The 8,115-nt window shown below is 32.9% G+C and overlaps 1 pseudogene; it reads right to left on the bottom strand.

The window, feature by feature from the left end:
• Nucleotides 1-4,069: 4,069 nt before the first annotated feature.
• LOC18034731 lies at nucleotides 4,070-6,719 on the bottom strand (annotated as a pseudogene).
• Between the last annotated feature and the right edge of the window lie 1,396 nt (nucleotides 6,720-8,115).

The following is an 8,115-nucleotide window of genomic DNA, read 5'->3' as shown; positions in this document are numbered from 1 at the left end:
CAAGAATTGCTTCTCAAAGGCAATGGTATAATTTATAATGGGCTTGCCATGATAGATGATGCCCATGAAGAATTGAGCAAACTTTGCCCATAGAAAAGTTCGCAAAATCATCCAGAAGTCCAAATTTCATAACAATATATTAGTAATATGCTAAAAAAGGTCCATTTTAAGGATCAAACTAAGGGTCAGATTGCCCAGAGTTCTTCACAGAACTCAAAGGTCACACATCTAGAGAAATTTCTCACAATCAATGATCTCAAAGAATAATATATGAAGAAAGAAGAATCTCAAAGGTCTTCAGTGAGCTTAAGGCCCCAATATAATAAAAGCGGACAGTCTGTTCCTATGGTTAAAAATCCATTAGGAAGCGACAACGCTTATAATTATAAAAGAATTGGTAAAATAACTTATGTGATTCATCATAACCAGACTATAATACCATATCATTCAGGGTTATACCCAAGGATAAAATTTGTGCTAGGAGCTTATCCAAAATTGATAAAAGACATGTTTGAATACGGTTTTTGAATACAGTTTTCTTAACCTTGTTTATGTCCGTGATGATTGTAGGAAAATAAAAGAGCTCCTAGAAAAAAAATACAGAGGTTGTTAATGACCACAAAAGGATATCCAAAACAAAAGAACTGATTTTTATCAAGATAATCACTGCTTGCCCTTAATACGGTGAAAACAAGTGGTAGCACAGCACATGATTTAAGTTAGAATTAGCAGCAAAAAGTTAGTCCAACTATTGATATAGATCAAGTCTATAATGATTATGATCCTGAATTATTCGAACCCAAAGCTCTCACCAGCAAAAGAGCCATAGGAATGAAAGTCCTCTATGAATCTCTTGAGAGGATAAGTGAGGAAAAAATATGGCTCCACGAAGCCACGAAGGAGCATATAATCTTTTCTATAAGTAGAAAAGAAAGCATTTTAGCCAGACAGGCCATATCAAAAAAGAAAAAGGCAATATATGAAAATCTCGTGGAATCCAGCTTACTGACACACCACGAGGTATGCAAGGTGCTAAAACATCAGTCATCATGTGGCTACTGCTACGAAGGATAAAAAAAGGATTCTAGTGGGGAAGACATGTCACTAGAGGAAGATTTAATACTTGGCATGTGACAGGAACCATTGGAAAAGATAAAAGGTGCTATCCTAAAAGCATTAATAATTCAAAAAGAAAGATTCCAAAAAGATAAAGCGCACTACAACCAGATAAAGGCTGTCTACCACCAGGAAAAAAAGACAACCACTGTCTTTAATGATAAAAAGAAGAAGGGTCACCTTATCAGGAAAGAATCCACAATCCACCAAGAGAATTAAACAAGTGTCATGTAAAAGAGATAACCTTATCTATTTAAGATTATAAATAGAAGCATGTAAGAAGGGAAGGACATCACATGCCTAACCTTCACCTACACCTGTATTCTCTGTAACCATCCTCTGTAAATAATTTCAATGATGAAATAAATAAAACTCTTTTGAGCGAAATTGTCATCTTCCAGATATCTTATATACTCTTAGAAAATAACCAAGAACCTTACATGCCAATACTTGTGCTAAAGGAAGAAGATTTTCTACTACTAAGCACTCTTCCAGAGACAGCTGTAAGCAAATCACTTAGACATATTCTTTTAGGCCCGTTTGCTATATGTTGCGTTGGGCCTGTGTAACAGTCGCTGAAGTGATCTTATATGATGTGTGGAGCTATGGCGGAGTTGACCATAGACCTCTCTATGGTTGAGGGCAATTAGTGAATCTATCTTAGAATTCCGAGAGATGTACACTGGTTAGTAATCTTGAACTCTATTCTTTTATTTTAGCAACAAATGGAAGCATGTTGGGCCTTGTTTGTATTCTGAAATGTTATAAGATAGGAAGTGATAAAAGTAACTCAATTTCATAAAAATGGAAAGATCTGTTAATAAATTTCTAGACGCAATTGATCATCTAGACTTTAGTCAAGAATATCAAGTTGCTTATACAATTTCCATAGTTAAAACTAGATTAATTACAAGCAAACACTTGTATGAAGAAATGAAAAGCAAAAATATTCGATTCATTTGAAGAAGGAAACATGATAGCATTAATAGAATCAATTCTATCTAGCCTTGAAATAATCCAAGACAAGTGCAACTAGTAATAGAACCCAAAATCGAGTATAAAACAATGGATAATAATAATAATAACAATAATAATAATAATAATAATAATAATAATAATAATAATAATAATAATAATAATAATAATATGGTGATGTTGATTCAAGATGCAGATCTCAAATTACAATTTATTTGTGAAAGCCTAGATAAGATGTACCTAAGCTGGAAATATAGCTTAGGAATATACATAGGAATGTTAGAAGAAAAAATTTGGTCTATGTCTCAAAGGAGACAAATGATTATAAATACAAGAATTAATTTAACTATAGATCTCTATGAACGAGATAATCATTTAGAACTTTACAAAGACATAGTTAAAACTTTACAAAGATAAGAAATTTAGGGATAGATGCAGAAAAGATGAATGGAGAAATGCTCCAATTTATCAAAATCAATAAAACCCATAAATTCTAAAATATCATAAAAATTTGAAAAAATTAGCAAAAAGGTCCTTGTTGTACTAAGTTTCATACTCATTGTTGTAAGCATATCATTGCTGTTGTCAATTTTATTTCATTTTTGGTTTCTTTGTTAAATTAAAGAAAAAGTGTAATAAATCTTGAGTTAATAATGAATTGTTGCAGGCTTATGTAGTAACTGTAGAATGTTTTGTTATTCTTGTAGTATTTGTCTCTTTCCAATAGTCTGCTCTTTATCTTGAACTGGTTCACACGCAAAACGAGTTTCTTTTGTTTAGATTCTTTTGTTTATTCCAAGATGTTGATGATTTGGATCCTCTTCTAATTTAATTTTTCCTATTCTTTACAGGAGATTTTGACACATAGTAACTAAATGATTCTATAGAGAGGATTAAATTTATTCCTAACTATCCTTATTAAAACACAAAAACTCACCGGTTTTGGCTATCTAAAAGCTATCAAATAAACTGCCGTTAATTCTTTTTTCCATTTTCTTTAATAATTCTTTTTTTTTTCTTTTCTTGAAAAGTTGTTGCTGTTTTGCTTCTGCTCTAAAAGATTCTAGTATACGCTGAACATTATCCAAAAAATAAAATAAAATTGGGCAAGATTAGCGAGTTTTTAATATTATTATTCTATTGTTTTCTTATCATTTTCTTCAGTTTTCACTTTTTGTTTTATTGTTCTCGGTCAGAATAATTACAAGGATTGCAATATGCCTGGTTACTTGCCATGGACTCTTCATCTCAACAAACAAGTTTCCGAGAGTTGCTTCAACAAAATATTGTCGGAATTCTGCATACATTTCAAGAATCTCAAGCATCAAACAACAACATTTCAATATTTGTGATAATTCTTTTTTATTTTACGGTTAATGTACTAATAAGAGGTTTTTATCGTTTGATTTGTAAGTGCTCAATGTTTGGACTAGAGTTTTTTTTTTGTGGTTAAAATGTTAATCTTAAGAAAGAAAATCTTATTTTTTGAGATATTTTCAAGGCTTGGCAGCCTTTCTTAAAGAGTTTAGAGGAAAACCAAAAAAGCAAAGAAAAATAAGGACTGAAGAAAAGAAAAAGAAAAAGGTCAAAAAGAGAAAAAAGAATGATTAAAGAAATGGAAAAAAAAATTAATGGCGGTTTGCTTGTTAGCTAGTTTTAAAATTTTAATTAGTCCAAAACGATAAATTTTTGTGTTTATTAAGGAAAGATAAGAACAAATTTAATCTTATAAACATTAATGAAAAATTGATTTTTGAAATATACTACCTACTTGTTATTACTTTTAACTATTTTTATTGGCAAATTACTTTTAATTTTTGCCTTGGTGACTCTATAATTATTTTTATAATAACTTCATTTAGTGCACGCAGTCGCGTGCCCATTAGGGGCTGTAGACCCCATATCACAAGCCCCTCAGAAGCCTCACACACGCACCCTAATAAAAGCCCCACAGACGCACTCACCTGACCATGTTGGCTTTATAATTATTCTCAGATCAAGTACATGGCCTACTTCATTTGATCACTGACACAGCAAACATAAAATGGTCTTACAAATTCCATTGACAACCAGAAGAAAGTAAGGCCAACAACCATAATTTTTACATATAAAAACCAAAGATTGCAACAAGCCCATTATTTATTTACCCAGAGTCCAAGATCCTGCAAGCTGCAGCTGGAAGCAGAGAAGGGTTACACAAACTGATTGAGGTACTCATCAACTGTAGTGTACTTGACATCAGGATAAAGCTGCGAGGCTTCAACTCCAAACGATGGTTCAATCTTGAAGTCCGTTTGAACTCCCTCCACGAAAGCAGAGTGATAAATTGATAACAACCTCCCGAGTGGAGGTGCAGCTTCTGCAACATTTTGGAGAAGACAGGATCAATAAGGCAAAAATTCGCGGCTTTCTTTAATAACATTTAGAAGTGAGAAGACAGGATCAATAAGGCAAAAATTCGCGGCTTTCTTTAATAACATTTAGAAGTGAGAAGACAGGATCAATAAGGCAAAAATTCGCGGCTTTCTTTAATAACATTTAGAAGTGAGAGTTTTAACTAGCCTTGAATATTCTTTAGGAGCTGCTCTTCTGAAACATACTCCCTTTCGAGGGTTTTGCCAATCTTTCTCTCCCACAGAGACACAAGATCATTGAACGAATAAATATTGCCGGGAGGCTGAATGTAAAGGTTTTTGTTCAAGGATCGTCAACCGCTTTGATTGTGAAGGTTGCAACATCATCTTCCTTGTTATAAACAGCTGAAAATCAAATGACCAAACTAAGTTAGATTCATTTAACTATTTTGCAATGAAGTTATTTAGGCTCTGTTTGAAATTGTTGTGTGGCAGCCATGATATGGCAGTTCAGTATCTGGTAATCACTTAAAACTCTATCTTAAAATCTCCAACAACAGTACCAAATAGACACTAAGTTGCTAGACCATCCATTCTACAATAGGCCATAACACTAACATCGCAACATATACCAAACAAACGGAGCCTTAAACATGGTTATTTTCAACAATCTTATTAAAAACAATGAGCTTAATTAATTTATTTTACCTTTTGGATTTCCATCACCTAAGATGACGACCTTATCCCTAGGGGGGGCAGTGGCCTCAGGCTGCGACAAATTGGGAAGGAAGTGGCCATTCAAACAGTACGATGCTACATAAGTATACGGAATGCCTTCTGCCTCAACGGCTCGGCGGATTTTCGCCTTTACGACATTCGTTGATTTTGCTGGCTCTACGGCGCCGTGGATTCGATCATCATCAATCCAAATTCCGACGGGAAGAATCTCTGAATAATAAATAATTTACAAACATCAGCTACTTTTAGTTGCATTCACGCCATAGGTGTTTATAATTAATTAGTTAATTAAATTATCTTGAGGGCGCAATTGTGCATGTAGCGGGTGTTTATTGGCGGAACAGGGAGCTCTAGTCTACAACGAGCTCCACGCCAATAATAAATCACCACGTGTGCGCGAGTGCACAATCCTGATCCAAGATATTTATAATTATGTCATACCTTAACGTTGCCGGCTTCTTTAATGGCAGCAATAATCTTGACCTGATCGGCTATTAAAGTGTGACCAACTGTTGATATCACCACGTCCACTTGTTTTATCGCCTTAACCAAACTCTCCTGATTCAAAACATCTCCCTGCATAATAATAACGGCACCCAATAAAATAAAATAAAATAAAAATACTAAGGTGGTGTTTGTTTTTTAACTTAATGACTTAAAGTGACTTAACTTAATTAATTAAGTTAATTAGAGGTGTTTGTTTTTATAACTTAATGAGACTTTTTAGATAATTTTGACTTAATAAAATAAGCCAATTTTTTTGGCTTTTTACTTAATGGAGAAATCTGAATTAAGTCAATTACTTGCTAATGTCAAAAATATCCTTGCTTTATAATTTATTTTCCATGTCTATCCCAAACTCACCCATAGACATTTACCCCACATAAAAATATCCTTACTTTTCTTTCTTATATTATATACGATAAAATTTAACATTTATGGTATTTTATATATTAAAATTCCAAAATAATTATGTATTCACTTAAATATAGTTTTACTTATAAATGTTAAAATATTGTGGTATTTAATATATTATTTATTTGACATTCAAATTTAATAAGGATACAAATGTAAAAGTACATATTTTTAGCTTTTTAAGTTGAAAAAAAAAACAATTTAATACTTATTTTCTGATATTCAGACGAAAAAACAAACATGTTATTCAAATTCAGACATTCAGATCTATTCAGAATTCAGACTAATTCAGGTCTATTCAGATTTCAGACAAAAAAAAAACGCCACCTAAGTCTTTCAAGTAGATACTACACTGCCACGGGTCAAAATAATGGAATTAAAAAAATAAAAAAATGATAACTCACGATAACGAAATTGACGCCGAGGTTTTTGAAGTGGTCGAGGAGTTGAGATTTGGAGGGATCAGAGAGTGTGGATTCTCTCACGAGCACGAACGTCTGGTGACCAGCTTTAACGCTTGCTTCCACGATGAATTTACCGATATACCCTGTCCCGCCGATGGATAGAATCTTGCTTTTCGATGCCATGTCTGAAACTCGTTCAGTTCAATTCCGGAGTTTTTTTTTTTTTTTTTAAATTATGAATGGATGGATATTTTGAATCTGATGCCCGTACCTTTCTTATATAGGAAGCGTGTAAGCTAACCAGCTTGTACCCGTATTTTTATGTATGATTAAATTGATTGTGATTCATAAAAGACCGTAAGGACCAAGAAGCAATGATAAACAAATCAATTTCTAGGATAGTCTTGGCAAAAAGTTTAAATGGGGGATCAAAATCAGATAATAATTCTCAAGACTGAATAAGCTAGATAATGGGGGATGTATTGTACAGAAAGACAAACTAATTCGATTTGATTCACTCGATTCCTTTTCAACAATCTTTTTCAATGCCACCCCAAGTCTAAAAAATCAAGTAATCAACTACTCTTTTCCCATGGCATCAATACCAAGTGGTGAGACGAGACGAGACGAGACCATCTGACCATGGACCAGTTCAACTTAATTTGCGATTTCTCAATAATTCTTGCGTAATAAAATTGATTTACGTGGGTTGCGTAAAACTAACAAACTACACTTGTATGATCAATTATTCAATATAAAAAGGCTAAGCTAGCTGCCGCATGGATGAGATATTTAGAAAATTAGACACACGTAAGCATGTTGCATTTTGCATGCAAGCTAAATACAAAATTCTGTATCCCATTCTACGCGGCACAGACTGTATGGTTTATTTAAGGCTTCAACAAAATCATATTTATAGAATTTTTCATTTTACAAAACCAAACACCTCCTAAGAAGGAGGTGTTTGGTTTTAAGAAATGGGAGGAGAGGAGAGGAGAAAAAAAAAAAAAAAAAGAGGAATGGAGAGGTGGTGAGAGGAAAAGAGTACAAAAATTAATTGTTATTGTTTGGTTTCACATAAAATTTAAAAGGAAAAGAAATTACATATTTTTTATTTGGACAAATATATACCCACTATCTTTAATGTTAATATTGTTAATACATTAAAACATAATAAAATTATGAATTAATTTAATCTAAAAATTACCTAATTAAATAAAAAAAATTTTTTTTTTAAAAAATGACAGCATTTGGCCATGGACAGCTGCCACGTTGACCTCCATTAACCACCATTGACCGGTGCCATTGACCATCATTGACCTCCATTTTTCATCGCGTTAAATGCATAATAATGATCATAAATGGATGATTTACTCATTAGAAATGTTAATTTTGAAGAAAATACACTATATAGTTGGAAATATGAGAGTTAAAATTTTCCCAAACATTTAAATAAGACTTGAGGTAAATAACAATGTATATTAGCATTTCTAACCCCATAGAGTTGTAGATCGGCTCATAAGGATTCCATCGGTACCGGTTTTGATGGTAAAGCGCGTCTCCGGCGAAACTCCGGTGACTTTTTGGGGAGTCCCTTTACTGTTTTTTCTTTT

Source organism: Citrus clementina, unplaced genomic scaffold (assembly GCF_000493195.1).
Source record: "Citrus clementina cultivar Clemenules unplaced genomic scaffold, Citrus_clementina_v1.0 scaffold_8, whole genome shotgun sequence".
In the NCBI taxonomy this organism is placed as follows: Eukaryota; Viridiplantae; Streptophyta; class Magnoliopsida; order Sapindales; family Rutaceae; genus Citrus; species Citrus x clementina.
The sequence above is the reverse complement of the archived record's forward strand: the minus strand, read 5'-3'. Positions and strand labels throughout refer to the sequence as shown.